The sequence below is a fragment of the Chiloscyllium plagiosum genome, chromosome 25 (assembly GCF_004010195.1).
Source record: "Chiloscyllium plagiosum isolate BGI_BamShark_2017 chromosome 25, ASM401019v2, whole genome shotgun sequence".
In the NCBI taxonomy this organism is placed as follows: Eukaryota; Metazoa; Chordata; class Chondrichthyes; order Orectolobiformes; family Hemiscylliidae; genus Chiloscyllium; species Chiloscyllium plagiosum.
The window spans coordinates 32,875,165-32,891,206 of NC_057734.1; the positions used below are offsets into that span (position 1 = coordinate 32,875,165).

General features: G+C 43.4%; 1 long non-coding RNA gene across 1 annotated transcript in view; it reads left to right on the forward strand.

The window, feature by feature from the left end:
* Positions 1-2,908: 2,908 nt before the first annotated feature.
* The window catches only part of LOC122562726, a 65,110-nt gene continuing 51,976 nt past the window's right edge, over positions 2,909-16,042 (forward strand). The window contains exon 1 of the long non-coding RNA XR_006315394.1: positions 2,909-2,969. This is a non-coding gene — a long non-coding RNA (uncharacterized LOC122562726). The remainder of the gene's footprint in view (positions 2,970-16,042) is intronic.

Genomic DNA, 16,042 nt, shown 5'->3' on the forward strand with positions numbered 1-16,042 from the left:
CCTTCTTTGCTCCAAAGAAGACAACCCAAGCTTATCCAGCCTCTCTACAACGCCAAATCTCTCCATGCAACGTCCTGGTCAATCACTCTGAACTGCTCATCAGCTTCAGAGATCTGTGAATAAATACCCCCAAAGGATCATTTGAACCTCCTCGAGTCCTGTCATTCATTGGGTACTCTCTTGTCTTTCTTCAAAAGTGCACCACCGCACTTTTCAAGGTTATCTGAGATCTGCCCATATAATCAACCCATCTATATCTTCCTGAAATCTGTTTAAAGTTAACAAAATCACACAATGCTAGGTTATAGTCCAACAGGTTTAATTGGAAACACTAGCTTTCGGAGCGCTGCTCCTTCATCAGCCGGTTTAACTTTATACCCCAGTACAACACTGGCATCTCCAAATCATTCCTGTAAACCCAAGACATTCTTCCTCACTGTCAGCAACCGGGCCAATCTTTGTGGCCTTCGCAACATCCCTTCCACATTATCATCTATATAGTTTGCATAACCAAAATCATGGAATAATTATTTACTCCATGCAAGTGGCAAGTGGTAACGTTGCGATCGTAAAATGTAATGTTTCTGATGGATGTACTGATAAAATATATTTTCTGGAGACGGGTATCATTGGCAAGACCGCCGCTTGTTGCTCATCTCTGAACTGAATCGTTTGCTGCACCGCTTGGGAGAGAAGTTAAGGATGGATCACGTCGGTGTGGCCTTGAAGTTAGTTCCGAAGGAGAGTCGTACTGAACTTCAATATGTTTCTGTCTCCACTGCCAGACCTGAAGAGTTTCTCCAGCACTTTCTGTCTTTAATTCACACATGGGCTAGCCCGGGGTAGGAATCACAGGTTTCATTCCCTGCAGACGGTGAGAGCCTGTGCTTATTTTATTTTTAAAGCTGAGTTCTGATTCTCAGACTATTATGCTGGAATCTGAAGTCGTATTCGCTGGAGTTAGTAAGATGAGTACTGCAGTGCAGTGCCACTTTATTAAAAAGTTGCACGTTGGCTAAGCAGTACTGGAGACGGACAGGAGCTGTGCGTTCAGTGTGTCGACCGATGGAATAAATGTGCCATGCTTGTGATTGCTCTTGTGAAAATAAACGTGAAAAAATGTAATTGAAAATGTATGTTTTAAAATAGGAAGGGTCGTGATTGTAACCACGTATCAGCACGTTTATTATTTATGGATAAGCTGTCATTCTCTGAATGGAAATATTCCAATACAATCAATGGGCAGAGTAACCCATTGCGAGATGGTAAAGCATTGCATTTGGTGAGGGTGGTGTGTGAAACAGTGAGCCCTGCAGTTACCGTACTCTTGTGGATGAAACTTGCCATGGGATAAGTTAATGGCTCAGGGACACTTCTCATCCAACGCCACAATTTAATTCGCGTTTTCCATCTTCCTACTTCAACTCCATTCGCAGTGATAAAGTATTTCCCCCCTAAAAATATAATAATGTCACTCAATCCGTCAAAGTGAGTTTGTCATCCAATCTGCTTTTATTTAAAAAGATGGGCGTGGTCAGTAATATGTCTTGCCATACAAAGGGCCCTGCCTTAATGAACGGTGGCTACAAGAGCCATCACTCTTTCTGATATCTCTGAACCAGTATCTATTCCTGACGTAGCTGACACGCCATTTCCTTCAGTCGAGCAAGGGCGACTCCTCTTTAAATTAAAGTTGTCTCCAACCTTGAAAACTCGAAATATCCAGAGACAGACAGGAGTTTAGATTCCGTCCAGAGAATGTGCAGACATATTTTGTCCAGTGATATATTATCGAATCGTCTTACATTAACGCAAGCTTGAAACAAAACAACCACTGGAAGAGTATTAACTAATGACATGGGAAGTTCTTCTTTATCTAATCACCGCTAATGTTCCGATAGAAGCGCAACCAAATGATAAGTGGTTTGGCTGGTCGGAGCATTAACCACTTTCCTCAGCCCTTTTATTCTGAACACGCACAAGCTCCATCATCTCTCAAAGCGAACAAACACAAAAACAAAGTAATATTCCAGAATCGTTTCCAGAAAGCTATTGAAAGCAACTTTTTTCGCTTAACATTTATTTTAACTTAGATGATCATACTTAGTTAAGTTCGATCAAAAGCTTTTAAAACTATTTTAACAAAATAAATCTTTTTTTAGGACTTAAACGGAGACCGCAACTCTTTTTCAGTTCCGATTGAGAGTCACACTGGACTCGAAACTTTAATTCTATTTCTCTCTCTACAGGTGCTATCAGATCTGTCGAGTTTCTCCAGCATTTTCTGTTTTTATTTAAAGCCCTCTCCTTCCCCGTGCAAAGCATTATGCAGAAACAATATCAACATCCTTTTGGATTGCAAACAGTGACAATTTACGGTAAATAGAAGGCTCTGTCTGATGTGGTACTTAAAATTTTACAGATCATCCCTGAATTGTAGGCTGCTTAATTTCACGAAAAAAGGGAGAAATCAAGCTACCCGAATGCGGGTAAAGATTAAAGAAAGAATCTCCTAGTTTGTATAACCAGAATCAGATCCAGACCCGAGAGCAGCCAATCTGCCTGGTGTGAGACCGCCCCCAGGTGGCAAACCGTCAAATTGAGCACCTCCAAACATCTCGACCTGAGACTGGAGCGGGACACAGTAAATAAATTCGCCTGGAGATTTCCGCAAAGTTATGCCAGAGTTCATGTTGTTCAGTGCTTATGTTGTGCCTATGTTTGTGTTATTTTATGCCTGTATGACTAACACATACTTGGAGCTGTGATTTCCTCCAAGGTTTACAAAGGTGCACATGGCCATTCCCAGGGGATAATCTAATTGAGTGACAGTTCTGAGCTGAACCAGGCTGCCACAAATTTCCGGGCTGCGCATGCGCTTTCCCGAGTGCCCGGTCATTCGGATCGAGCGGTTTCTGGTGAGATCATCTCTGGTGTAATGAAGTCCTACATGTTGCCTGTTCAAGGAGGTAGGGAAAGGCAGTCAATGATAACATCATCCAAAATTGACTCAGAATTGTATTTTCTTTTGAAGTAACATTTTAAGTGCATTTCTAAATGACAATTTTATTTTCCAGCCAATTCAGCAATTCTCAAATTGCCATTTCGCTGAAGCATTGTCTTCAGTTTATGTTGACGTGATGGGTATTCTCTGCAGCTGTCCTCCAAGAGTTGTAATTTTCTGCTGGTTTTGGCTGAATTTATTTTGGATGACAATTTCCTTTTGTTAATACAATAAGACTTGGAGTAGAAATCAAACTGTCAGCCCACCAAGCCTGCCATTCAATGAGATCATAGTTATTTTGATAATCCTCGACTCCAATTTCCTGCCTGATTCCCATAAGCCTCAATTCCCTCACTGATTAAAAATCTGTCAGTCTCAACCTCGAAAAGCAACCCGCAATCAACAGCCCTCTGCAGTAAAAAATTCCACAGATTTGCTTCACCGTAAGAGACAAAAATCATGTTTATTTTCAATAGGTAACCGATTATTCTGAGAACATACCTCTGGTCCTGGACTCTCCAGCAAGGGAAAAAAACTTCTCAGAATTTACCCTGTCAGGAATCTTATACACTTCAATAAGGTCATGACTCATTCTTCTAAGCTCGACTGAATATAAGCTAAGCATGCTTAACATTCTTTTTAACGATTTTGACCATATGGTTTGCTAAGTTTTTTTTAAGTGGTCAAATGATCTTCACAGAAACCTGTAGGCTGGAATTAAGAAGGCCATGAGCAACATGGCCTATGGCTTTGTAATAGTTGCTAATTTAACTATTATAGTCTTCTTGCAGAATGAAGGCAAATAGGAGAAATGTATTCCAATTACAAACTAAAAGACTAGTAAGAAATTATATATTAAAAAAATTAACAACGATGAGAATAAAATATAGATGTAGGGCCTGGTGACGTGTTGTACCTGCATCTTTTGGGTAGGAGTGACCTCTACAAGAAGGACGGATTGCACCTAAATTGGAAAGGGACTAATATACTGGCAGGGAAATTTGCGAGAGCTGCTCGGGAGGATGTAAACTATTAAGGTGGTGGGGGGAACCCAGGGAGATAGTGAGGATAGAGATCAATCTGAGACTGGTACAGATGAGAACAGAAGCAAGTCAGGCAGGCAGGGACAAGGTAGGACTAATAAATTAAACTACATTTATTTCAACGCAAGGTTCCTAACAGGGAAGGCAGATGAACTCAGGGCATGGTTAGGAACATGGGACTGAGATATCATAGCAATTACAGAAACATGGCTCAGGGATGGGCAGGACTGGCAGCTTAATGTTCCAGGATACAAATGCGACAGGAGGGATAGAAAGAGAGGCAAGAGAGGAGGGGGAGTGGCATTTTTGATAAGGAATAGCATTACAGCTGAGCTGAGGGAGGATATTCCCGGAAATACATCCAGGGAAGTTATTTGGGTGGAACTGAGAAATAAGAAAGGGATGATCGCCTTATTGGGATTGTATTATAGACCCCCTAATAGTTAGAGGGAAATTGAGAAATAAACTTGTAAGGAGATCTCAGCTATCTGGAAGAATAATAGGGTGGTTATGGTAGGGGATTTTAACTTTCCAAACATAGACTGGGACTGCCATAGTGTTAAGGGTTTAGGTGGAGAGGAATTTGTTAATTGCGTACAAGGCAATTTTCTGATTCAGTATATGGATGTACCTACTAGAGAAGTGCAAAACTTGACCTACTCTTGGGAAATAAGGCAGGGCAGGTGACTGAGGTGTCAGTGGGGGAGCACTTTGGAGCCAGGGACCATAATTCTATTAGATTAAAAATAGTGATGGAAAAGGATAGACCAGATCTAAAAGTTGAAGTTCTAAATTGGAGAAAAGCCAATTTTGACGGTATTAGACAAGAACTTGCAAAAGCTGATTGGGGGCAGATGTTTGCAGGTAAAGGATCGGCTGGAAAATGACAAACCTTCAGAAATGAGATAACAAGACTCCAGAAAATGTATATTCTTGTCAGGGTGAAAGGAAAGGCTGGTAGGTATAGGGAATGTTGTATGACTAAAGAAATTGAGGGTTTGGTTAAGAAAAAGAAGGAAGCATATGTAAGGTATAGTCAGGATCGATCCTTAGAAGAGTATAAAGGAAGTAGGAGTATACTTAAGAGGGAAATCAGGAGTGCAAAAAGAGCACATGAGATAGCTTTGACAAATAGAATTAAGGAGAATCCAAAGGGTTTTTACAAATACATTACGGACAAACGGGTAACTAGGGAGAGAATAGGGCCCCTCAAAGATCAGCAAGGTGGCCTTTGTGTGGAGCTGCAGAAAATGGGGGAGATACTAAATGAGTATTTTGCATCAGTATTTACTGTGGAAAAAGATATGGAAGATGTATACTGTAGGGAAATAAATGGTGGCATTATGCAAAATGTCCAGATTATACAGAGGAGGAAGTGCTAGATGTCTTGAAACGGGTAAAGGTGGATAAATCCCCAGGACCTGATCATGTATACCCGAGAACTCTGTGGGAAGCTAGAGAAATGATTGCAGGTCCTCTTGCTGAGATATTTGTATCATCGATAGTCACAGGTGAGGTTCCGGAAGATTGGAGGTTGGCAAATGTGGTGCCACTGTTTAATAAGGGTGTAAGGACAAGCCAGGGAACTATAGACCAGTGAGCCTGACCTCAGTGGTGGGCAAATAGTTGGAGGGAATTCTGAGGGACAGGATGTACATGTATTTGGAAAGTTAAGGACTGATTAGGGATAGTCAACATGGCTCTATGTGTGGGAAATCATGTCTCACAAGCTTGATTGAGTTTTTTGAAGAAGTAACAAAGACGATTGATGAGGGCAGAGAAATAGATGTGATCTATATGGACTTCAGTAAGGCGTTCAACAAGGGAGACTGACTAGCAAGGTTAGATCGCAGATACAGGGAGAACTAGCCATTTGGATACAGAACTGGCTCAAAGGTAGAAGACAGAGGGTGGTGGTGGATGGTGGAGTTGGTGGAGGGTTGTTTTTCGGACTGGTGGCCTGCTGTCCCCTGTGGAGTGCCATAAGGATCGGTGCTGGGTCCTTTACGTTTTGTCATTTACATAAATGAATTGGATGCGAGCATAAGAGGTACAGTTAGTAAGTTTGCAGATGACACCAAAATTGGAGGTGTAGTGGACAGCGAAGTGGGATATCTTAGATTATAACAGGATCTTGACCAGATGGGCCAATGGGCTGAGAAGTGGCAGATGGAGTTTAATTCAGATAAATGTGAGGTGCTGCATTTTGGGAAAGCAAATCTTAGCAGGACTTGTACACTTAATGGTAAGCTCCTAGGGAGTGTTGCTGAACAAAGAGACCTTGGAGTGCAGGATCATAGCTCCTTGAAAGTGGAGTCGCAGGTAGATAGGATAGTGAAGAAGGCGTTTGGTATGCTTTCTTTTATTGGTCAGAGTATTGAGTACAGGAGTTGGGCTGTACAGGACATTTGTTAGGCCACTGTTGGAATATTGAGCGCAATTCTGGTCTCCTTCCTATTGGAAAGATGATGTGAAACTTGAAAGGGTTCAGAAAAGATTTACAAGCATGTTGCCAGGATTGGAGGATTTGAGCTATTGGAGAGGCTGAACAGGCTGGGGCTGTTTTCCCTGGAGCGTCGGAGGCTGAGGGGTGACCTTACAGAGGTTTACAAAATTATGAGTGGCATGGATTGGGTAAATAGACAGAGTCTTTTCCCTGGGGTCGGGGAGTCCAGAACTAGAGGGCATAGGTTTAGGGTGAGGGGGAAAGATATAAAAGAGACCTAAGGGGCAATGTTTTCACACAGAGGGTGGTACGTGTATGGAATGAGCTGCTAGAGTAAGTGGTGGAGGCTGGTACAATTGCAACATTTAAGAGGCATTTGGATGGGGTATATGAATAGGAAGGGTTTGGAGGAATATGGGCTGGATGCTAGCAGGTGGGACTGGATTGGGTTGGGATATCTGGTCGGCATGGACGGGTTGGACCGAAGGGTCTGTGGTCATGCTGTACATCTCTATGACTTTATGACTCTACGGTGGATCCCATTGTAATTCATTGGTTACTTGAGGAACTCTGTCTCAGAGTTGATGAGCTAAAGTCTGAGCTTTGAACATTGTGACACATCATGGAGGAGGCAAGATAACTGTGTTTCAGGAAGCAGTCCCACCCCTTCGATTCACTAATTTAAATGTGGTCCATGGTCAAGAACAGGAAGGTATAACAATAAGCAAGGCAGTAGATGGATTCAGGAGGTAGTGCTGAAGGAGCCTCAGCCTTTGAGCTTGTCTAACAGGTTTGAGGTACTTGCTCCCTGTGTGGACAAGAGCAGGGGCTGAAGGGAGGATAGGCAATCTGACCATAGCATAATGGGACAGGCAGCCATTCAAGGATGGGGGAGGAGGGGGGGTAGTGAGAAAAGAGAAATGTAGTTGTAATCAGGGATAGTATCATCAGGAGAATAGACACTGTTCTGTGTGGTCAGGATTGAGAGCCCCAAAGGCTGTAATGTCTGCTTGGCACCCAGGTTCAGGATATCTCATCTGGCCTGCAGAGGAACTTGGAGTGGTAGGGGAGAGATTTAGTTATCGTGTTATGAACGATATAGGTAGGAAGAGGAAAGAGGTTCTGCTGAGAGAATATGAGCAGCTTGGACTAAATTTTAAAAAAGAACCAAATCACAAGCTATTTCGCACAGGAACAACAAGGTTAAAGAGGTAAAACAATGGCTCAAAGATTTGAGGGGGAGAACCAGGTTTGAATTCATGGGACATTGGCATCAGTAATGGGGAAGGAGGAAGTCATTCCAATGGGACAGGCTCCTTTTGAATCATGCTAGGAACAGAGTCCTGGTGAATCGCATAACTAGGGCTGAGCATATGGCTTTAAACAAAATAGTGGTACGGGGACGGGGGTGTTCAGTTGCATAGAAAATTTAAAAATCAGAGGTAAAGGAGGAGGTAGGATTGCTGTTTAGTGATGGGGTTGATTGTTGTCAAAAAGGAAGAGACAGAATTTATGAATGCCACATTCTACCAAGGAACCACAAAAATATAGAGGAACTCAATAATAGGACATACTTAAAGACTTTGTATCTTAATGCCCAAAGCATTTAGACTAAGACAGATGAGCTTATGGTGCAAATCAAGATCACAAAGACTTAAAGTTAAAGGGGAGAGAAGCTCAGGAGAGGTTATTAAAGTTTCCAGAAAATGTAATTGGACAAAGATTATGGCAGGGATCTAACTTCAGGCACAACAGATAACAGGACAAAAATGAGAAATGGGAGAGGGGCATGGTCGCCACAGGTCTGAAGGATTTGTACTTAAACGTACACAAATATGAAGCAAGTTAAATGAGCTTGTAGTGCACATTGAAATTGGTGGGTACAAGTTATGGGCATGACAGAGGGGATCAAGGCTGGGAGCTAAATATCCAAGGATATGTGTCCTATTGGAAGTATGGGCAGATGGATAGATGGGGTGGGATTGCCTTGCTAGTTAGAAATGAAATTAAATTGATAGCAAAAAGCTGTGTGGGTAGGGTTGACGAACTGCAAAAGAGAAAAGACCCTGATGGGAATTATGTACAAGCCGAGCAGTAGTCAGGATGTGGGGAAGAAAATAAATCAGGAGATAGAAAAGACTTGTAAGAAGGGCAACAATAATGGGAGACTCAATATGCACATGGACTAGGAAAACAGGTTGGTAGAAGATCCCTGGAAAAGGAATTCGTGGAATATCTATGAGACGTATTTTTGAACAACTTGTGGTACAAACTACTAGGGAACAGGCAATTCTTGATTTGGTGATGTGCAATGAGACAGGGAGATTAGGTTAAACGAACCTCGAGGGAGCAGTGACCATAATATGATAGAATTCACCCTGCATTTTGAGAGGAAGAATCTGGAATCAGATGTAACAGTATTCCAATTGAGTTATGGCAACTACAAAGACATTAGGAAAGAGCTGGCCAGAATTGATTGGAAGGGGAGCCTAGCAGGGAAGTTTGTCGAGCAGCAATGTTAGGCATTTCTGGGGGTAATTCAGGAGGCATGACAGAAATTCATCCCAAGGAAGAAGAAACATACTAGTGATATAAAAGAAGAAAGGGTTCAGAAAAGATTTACAAGGATGCTGCCCGGGGTGGAGAACTTGAACTATAGGGAGAGGCTGAATAGGCTGGGGCTGTTTTCTCTGGAGCATCAGAGGCAACGGGGTGACCTTATAGAGGTTTATAAAACCATGAGGGGCGTGGTTAGATAAATAGACAAAGTCTTTTCCCTGGGGTGGAGGAGTCCAGAGCTAGAGGGCACAGGTTTAGGATGAGAGGTAAAGATATAAAAGAGACCTAAGGGGCAACTTTTTTCACACAGAGTGTGGTGCATATATGGAATGAGCTGCCAGAGGAAGTGGTGGAGGCTGGTACAATTATAGTATTTAAAAGGCATCTGGATGGGTATATGAATAGGAAAGGTTTAGAGGGTTATGGACCAGGTGCTGGCAAATGGGACTAGATTAGGTAGAATATCTGGTCACAATGGATGAATTGGACTGAAGGGTCTGTTTCCATGCTGTCCATCTCTACAACTCTATGACTCTAAGTTTGCAAGAGTTTTTTAGATATATAAAATGTAAGACAGGGCAAAAGTGGACCTTGGGCCACTGGAAACGGAGGCTGGAGTAATAGTAAAGGGGAAGAAATAAATAATGAAGGAACTGAATAGATACATTGCATCAGTTTTCATGGTGGAAGACACCAGTACCATACCAAAACTTTAAGAAAATCAGGTTTAGTGACCACACAAAGGAGAAGCTGCTGCAGAAGCTGAAAGGTCTGAATGTCGATAAATCACCTGGACCATAAGGACCACACCCCACTCTGAAGGAGATAGCTGAGGGGATTGTGGAGGCATTGGGTGGTGCTCTTTCTGGAATCACTGGAGTCAGAGGAGATCCCAGAGGACTGGAAAAATGGCTAATGCAGCACCCTTGCTTGAGAAGGGAGGGAGGCAAAAGATGGAAAATTATACGCTGGTCAGCCTGACCTCAGTTGTTGACAGGATTTTGGTGTCCATTATTAAGGATGAGATTGTGGAGTCATGGAAGTGCATGGTGAAATAGGGCTGCACATGTCCTGGTGAATCAGCATGGCATTGTTAAGGGGAAGTCATGCCTGACAATCTGTTAGAATTCTTTGAGGAGGTAATGAGTTAGACAAAGGAGGGCCAGTGGATGCAATGTATTTGGATTTTCAAAATGCCTTTGACAAGGTGCCACATAGGAGGTTGCTAGATAGGAGAAGAATCCATTATGTTATTTGGGAAGGTACAGGCATGGATGGAGGATTGGCTGATTGGCAGAAGGCAGAGAGCAGGGTTAAATGGGTCTTTTTCAGGATGGTAGCCAATGACTAATGAAGTTCCACAGGGGTTAGTGATGAGACCAGAACTATTCATGTTATAAATTAACGATCTAGATGGAGGAACTAAGGGCATTGTTGCTAAGTTTGCAGGTGACACACATAGGTAGAGGAATAGCTGTTGATTCAGCAGAGAGGCTGCAGAAGGACTTGGACAGGAAGGTGTGGGATTTTTAATTTTGGTAGGAAGAATAGAGGCAGAGACTATTTTCTAAATTGGGAAAGGCTTTGGAAATCTGAGGCATAAGGGGACTAAGGAGTCTCATTCATGATTTTCTTAATGTTAATACGCAGGTTATTATGGGCTAGGCCAGACCACTCAAAACATTCTTAAGCAGGCACCCCATACCGTAACTTTTCAATTTGTTTCATTAAGTGTGCAGTGAAAATTACCATGGTAAGTCAGCTGGGTTGACTGCCAGGTTTTAAAACAGACGAAAATGTATTCACAAAATTATGGAATGAAACACAAAGAACTGAATAAAGAATTTCTACAGAACTCAGTCTATCCAAACTCGACTTAATTATGCTGTTCCAAATATGCACAACAGTCCCAATAAACAAACCCCTTAAACACAATAAACATGAAACAAAGGCTTATAGGTCAAAGCAGAAGGAGAGAGGATTTAGCAGCTTTTTTCCACACAGCTCCACTGCTGAACTGACTCAATCAAAACTTCAATTTCTAGGACTGACCACTCCCCTTTTATTATACAGGTCACTTCTAAAACATAAGCTTTGACCTAAAGTCTGACCTGTTACATATAAACAAAAAAGCCTTTCATTTCTGTACAAAACCAGTCAATTCGGAGCCTGAAAAAAAATCAAGGACACAGTAACCTTGAGAAAAGGAACAGCTTTTAGAAAAAAGGAGCACTCTGTGACAAAGTTCAGTTTGCAGTTAGGAAGACAAATGCAATTTTAGCATTCATTTTGAGAGGGCTAAATTACTGGAACAGAGATATCCTGTATAAAGCTGTGGTCAAACTGCATTTGGAATATTGTGAGCAGTTTTGGGCCCTGTGTCTAAAGTAGAATGTGCTGGCCTTGGTGGTGGGGGTGGTCCAGAGGATGGTCACATGAGTGATCCTGGGATGAAGGGCTTGTCGTATGAGGAACAGTTGAGGATTCTGGGTCTATACTTGATGGAAGTTAGGAAAATGAGGGGAGTTGTAATTGAAACTTATAGAATACTCCGAGGGTTGAGAGATGTAGAGAAAATGTTTCCACTAGGAGAAGAGACTAGGACCCGAGGGCACAGCCTCAGAGTGAAGGGACAACCTTTAGGACTGAGATGAAGAGGAATTTCTTCAGCTAGATGGTAATGAATCTAGAGAATTCAGCACTGTAGAGGGGTGTCAAGGCCAAGTAATTGAGAGATAGATGGGTACTTGATCAGTAAGGGGGTCAGTGATTCTGGGCAAAGGCAGAAGAATGGGTTTGAGAAACATATCAGCCCAGATCAGACTGAATGAACCGAATGGTTGAATGCTGCTCCTCTATCTCACGGTCTATTCTGTTCTGGTGAGATGTGCAGCAGAATTAGGTGACAAGTGCAGCAAGGCTCATATCGATGAGGATTATTGCTCCTTAAATACCATGTTAACAGCCTTACCCACCTCCTTAGCTTTCAACTTCCCACGTTACAAAACTCGCCAAACAAGTTCAACATTGGAAAAGAATGACAAGAAAACCAGAGAGACCCTGATGGATTCAGCTCGGTGCTTGCTCCAAACCCCTTCCCTGTTAGAATCTTGGTACTAAGATCTCAGTGCACAGTCCATGGCCACAGGCTGCACTCACCCCAAGTCCACAAACATTGGCATCTGACAGGTACTCAGCGATAAGAACCCTCACAGCACATCACCATCTCACTTACAGAATACTTTTTTACTTCAATTGTGTCTTTGCGCTGCACTAGCAACTATCATTGTAATGTTGCAGCAAGGAGACTGTATGTTCAGGGACAGACACCTACCTCAGTAACTGGACCAGGTTGCAGCCCTTGGCTTCTCACTTGCTCTCATAGGGCTCCCTCACTTTGAGCTAACCTGAATGCTCACAAATTCCCTGCCTTGCCATGTGTTTTTTAAGCATTGCCCCTTCAGCCAGAGAAACCAGGCTCATATTACTGTGTTTTGCCATGCCATTAAGTACAGACACAAAGCCAGGAAACCTGACATAGTTGTTAGCAGGCTTCAGTCAAATGAAGGGTGAAAGCCTTTGCTCAGTGTTTCCCTACATAGTGAGTTAAGACTTCCAATACAACTTCCTATATGTTCAAAGCAATTAAGGTCATGATTCTTTCCTCATCAGAAGTGAAGATCTGAACCTCAGGAAGAATACCCCCAGTCTGAACTCTTTCTGCCCTATTGTGGGCTGTTTTCCCTCATAGAACAAAACAGAGGCAGGTATTTATGGGTTATGAAAGTGGGAGGCACAGCTATTTCTGTTGGGGCAGGTGGGGAGGTTTCCCAAGTGAGTAAATAGGCAGTGCAGAGCATGCTGGGTTAGTGGTGTTGAGGGTTGTGTGATGGTACTGCTCCTTTAACAAGGTTAGGTTGTCCTCGGTTTGTTTTTCAGAGGGGTCATAAAGGCAGAGGTTCTGTTTTGGCTGCGGAAGAGCTTCAAATGTGAAGGAGCTTTTAAGTTTAAAAAAAAACTTGCACTATGAAAGGGGAGTGACCAGTTCTCTCAGCTCAGCTTTTCTCCAGGTTGTTTTGTATTTAGCAGTCTGGCTGTTCAGAGCTGCCGGTCAGTTGTTAGCTGGGAATCCAGAAGAAACATAGAACATAGAACAATACAATTCCTTAACCTGGTGGCAAACTTAGATCAGGCTTTTTCAATCTGACAGTCATAGCATCTACTCGTGGTTCTAGGGCTGGTGAAAATCCCATGTTATCATTGCGGACCCCCCCCACCTCCAAATCCAGCTGGCCTCCAGCACGCTGTCCACAAAGTGGGCATCAATTTCCCCATATCCGTGGAAAATGTGAGGAACTGTACAGGGCAGCTGTTTTCTTAACATTTATTCATTTGTGGAATGTGGGGCCACTGGCTGGCCAGCATTTATTGCCCGTCCCTAGCTGCTCTTAAAAAAGTGGTGATGAACTGCATTCTTGAACTGCTGCAGTCCACCTGCTGTGAGTTGACCCATAATGTCATCACGGAGGGTATTCCAGGATTTTGACCCAGCAACAGTGAAGGAACGGCAATATATTTCCAAGTCAGGATGGTGAGTGGCTTGGAGGTGTAAATGAAAGTGGTGATGTTCCCATATGTCTACTGCCCTTGTCCTTCTAGATGGAAGTGGTTGTGGGTTTGGAAGATGCCGTCTGAGGATTTTTGGTGAATTTCTACGGTGCATTTTGCAGTTAGGATACACTGCTGCTCCTGAGCATTGATGGTGGAGAGGGTGGATGCTTGAGGAAGTAGTGCCAATCAAGCTAGCTGCTTTATCCAGTGGGGGGAGGGAGGGTGTTATGAGTGTCGTTGAGAGTGTGTGTATGTATGTGAGTGTGGGAGTGTAAGGGGGTATAAGTCTGTGAGAGGGTGCCTTTGTGAGTGTGGGAGTGTATGTGTGAGCATATGAGAGAGGATCTGCGTGACTGTATGGGTCTGTAGGAGAGTGTGTATGTCTGTAGAAGTGTTGTGTGTGTGTAGGAAAGTGTGTATGTGTGCGCACATGCGTGTGTGTAGGAGTGTCTGTGTATATATATGGTGCAATGGGGTCACCTGTAGTGTGACAGGAAGCCAAGGTCCCGGTTGAGGCCATCTCCATGGGTAACAAACTTGGCTATCAGCCTCTGCTCGGCTACTATTTGTTGTTGCCTGAGCAGAAATCCGCCTTGGAGGATAGTTACCGGAAGGTCCGAGGTCGAATATCCCGAACCGCTGAAGTGTTGTCCAATTGAACGGGAACACTCCTATCTTTTGATTGTTATGCGGTGCCCATTCATCCGTTGCCGTTGCCTCTGCTTGGTCTCACCAAGTACCATGCCTCAGGGCATTCTTGCCTGCAGCGTATGAGGTAGACAATATTGGCTGAGTCACATGAGTACCTGCCATGTACATGGTGGGAGGTGTCCCCACGGGTAATGGTGGTATCCGTGTCAACACTCTGACACATCTTGCAGTGTCTGTCGTGACAAGGTTGGATAGTGTTGATCTGAAAGCTGGGCAGTTTGCCACAAAGAATGATCTGTTTGAGGTTTGGTGATTGTTTAAAGGTGAGAAGTGGAGGTGTGGGGAAGGTCTTGGTGAGATGTTCATCCTCACTGATAATGTGTTGCAGGTTGCGAAGAATATGGCGCAGTTTTCCAGCTCCTGGGAAGTACTGAACAACGAAGGATATACTGTTGGTTGCAGTTTGTGTCTGTCTCCTGAGGAGGTCATTACGGTTTGTTGCTGTGGTATGTTCGAACTGGCGGTCAATGAATTGAGCATTGTACCCCATTCTTATGGGGGCATCTTTGAGTACTTCCAGGTGCCCATCATGTTCCTCCTCATTTGAACAGATCCTGTGTATGAGTCAGATTTGTCCATTGGGAATGGCTATTTTAATATGTTTTGGGTGGAATCTGGAGAAGTATAGCATGGTGAGGTTATCCATGGGTTTGTGGTAGAGTGAGATGCTGAGGTGGCTATCCTTGATGGAGATGCATGCATCCAAGAATGAGACAGATAGTAGAGAGTAGTCCATGGTGAGTTTGATGGTGGGATGAAACTCATTGATATCACTGTGTAGTTGTTTCAGTGACTCTTCGCCAAGGGTCCAGAGAAGGAAAATGTCGTCAATGTACCTGGTGTATCATGTTGGTTCATGGTCCTGCGTAGAGAAGAAGTCTTGTTCGAACCTGTGCATGAAAATGTTGGCAAATCGGGGTGCAAATTTGGTCCCCATGGCTGTTCCACGTGTCTGGATGTAGAACTGGTTGTCAAAGGTAAAAATATTGTGGCCGAGGATAAAGCGGATGAGTTTTAGGATGGTGCTTGGAGATTGGCAGTTGTTGGTGTTGAATATTGAGGCTGTTGCTGCGATGCCATCATTGTGGAGGATGCTGGTGTACAGTGCTGAAACGTGCATTGTGACAAGGAATGTTCTCGATTCGATTAGTCTGTGGGTGTTGAGTTTCTGTAAGAAATCTGTAGTGTCGCGACAGAAGCTGGGGGTCCCCTGTACAATGAATTTCAAGATGCCTTCAACATAGCCAGAGAGATTCTCATGCAGGGTCCCTATGCCTGATACGATGGGATGTTCTGGTGTGTTGGCTTTGTGTATCTTCGGAAGGCAGTAGAAGTTGCCTATGTAAGAAGTACATGGGATGAGGGCGCGTAGGGAACTCTGAAGGACTGGATCCAAAGTCCTGATCAATGTGTTTAGTTCATGGTACAGTTCCTTGCAGTAATCTGTTCTATTCTGAATGACGATGGCTGCTCCTTTATCTCCTGGTTAGATGACAATGTTGTGGTTGGTTTTGACAGCATGGATGGTGTCATGTTGTGATCGGATGATGTTCTGCTCTACCTTGTGGGTGTGGCTGATGAATCTGGCATTTATATATTTCCTGACGGTTTGAGAATACATGTCAAGCTCAGGGGCTCGGGTTGACTCCTTCTTTGGTCCCTTCTCTA